The following is a 1,633-nucleotide window of genomic DNA, read 5'->3' as shown; positions in this document are numbered from 1 at the left end:
GGCTTGTTGCTGTTGATGTTGCTTAAAAAAAGTAAAAGTGGAGGGAAGAGCTGATGAATTTTACCTATTTATCAGTTCCTTTGAAGACTGTCCTATATGAAGGTACAGATCTAATTACAAGGGAAGTATTCTTGTTTAAAAGGTAACGTTAACATTACTAACAGCCTTTGCACCAAAACAAATGCTTACTCAAATACTATAAATCTGAAACTACACATTCAAAAAAATACCAGATGTGTGTGCTCTGGGAAGGATGATGTGGGACTTCCATGGCAGTCCAGTGGTTAAGACTCTGAACTCCCAATGTAGGAGGCATGGGTTTGAGCCCTGGTTGGGGAACTAAAAACTCACATGCCTCACCACACAGCCAAAGAAAAACTTTTTTTAATTTAAATTAATTAATTTAAAAAGATGCTTCAAGTTAGTAAAATACCAAGTGAAAGTGAAAGTTGCTTAGTCATGTCCGACTCTTTGCAACCCCATAGACTATACAGTCCATGGAATTCTCCAGGCCAGAATACTGGAGTGGCTGGTCTTTCTCTTCTCCAGGGGATCTTCCCAACCAGGGATCAAAACCAGGTCTCCCACATTGCAGGCAGATTCTTTACCAGCTGAAACACAAGGGAAGCCTAAAATATCAAGAACAAGGAATAAACTGTTAGAGAAGCAGCAGACCCCAGAAGTATAGGAGTTAACCCCCCCATCCTCACCTCGGGCCTCAGTGCTTCCTGTAATGCTCTTCAGTGAACTGAGGTTTCCACAGGATTAGTCACAACATAGGTACATTCAAAGAACAGAAACTGTCTAACACCTCTTGTCCCAGCCACCACGGCTCCTATTCCTCGCAGTTCTGACTCCAGCTTTCTTAACCTCTCTCAGAGAATTAGAAGACGTGTTAGAGCAAAACTAATGGGTGGGCTAGTGCCAGTGGCATGCTGCCACTGACCAAAGGGGTGTGTATCACCACTGGCATGTTTGCTATATACATATAATTAGCCAGAGCCAACCCTCCCTTCCACCCATGAAACAGCTGACCTGCCAGGCAACTTCTCGCAAAGAAGTTCCACAGAGATGATCATCAGGCATGCAGAGACCCCCCAGTCTTCTGATGGACATACCAGCCCTCACTGTTCTCCTCAGCTGATTCCATAATTAGCAGCTGAAAGGGGCCCGGGTGGGCAAGGGCACTGCCACAGAGCTGTCGGCAGCTTGTCGACTGACTCCTGACGGCAGCAGAGGTGGGTGGCACTATGGAGATAAGCAATTCACACTTCCCCGTCCTTCCTCCCACTCCCGAACTTGGAAACACAAGGTACTTTAGGATCTGAAATCAGCCTCCCGCAGCTGCTCTGCTCTGGCGTATGCTTTGCCAACTGCTTCCTTGGGGCCGTCCCTCAAGGAGTGGTTGGGTTTTGCCTTTTGACTCACTAGAGGTCAGAGCAAGACATTTGGCCACATTACCAAACAGGGAGGACCTCCTACATCAGGAGTCATGATCTTAAAGAGCCATAAGAAACTTCAAGATCCAATAATGGACACACCCAGGGTGACACAGTCAGCTTGCAGAACAAGAATTTGAACAAGACCCCCGACACAGTGTTTCTCAAATTCATGAAACCAGGATCCACGGTCA

The 1,633-nt window shown here is 46.2% G+C and overlaps 1 long non-coding RNA gene across 1 annotated transcript; it reads right to left on the bottom strand.

The window, feature by feature from the left end:
• Nucleotides 1–368: 368 nt before the first annotated feature.
• On the bottom strand, nucleotides 369–1,290 carry LOC139034647 (uncharacterized). The gene is made up of 2 exons (XR_011487134.1): nucleotides 1,119–1,290; nucleotides 369–629 (listed from the first exon to the last, which is right to left on the bottom strand). It is a non-coding gene; the product is annotated as an uncharacterized lncRNA (long non-coding RNA).
• Nucleotides 1,291–1,633: the final 343 nt, after the last annotated feature.

The sequence above is a fragment of the Odocoileus virginianus genome, chromosome 4, assembly GCF_023699985.2.
Source record: "Odocoileus virginianus isolate 20LAN1187 ecotype Illinois chromosome 4, Ovbor_1.2, whole genome shotgun sequence".
Classification (NCBI taxonomy): domain Eukaryota; kingdom Metazoa; phylum Chordata; class Mammalia; order Artiodactyla; family Cervidae; genus Odocoileus; species Odocoileus virginianus.
This window is presented reverse-complemented; position numbering and strand designations above follow the sequence as displayed.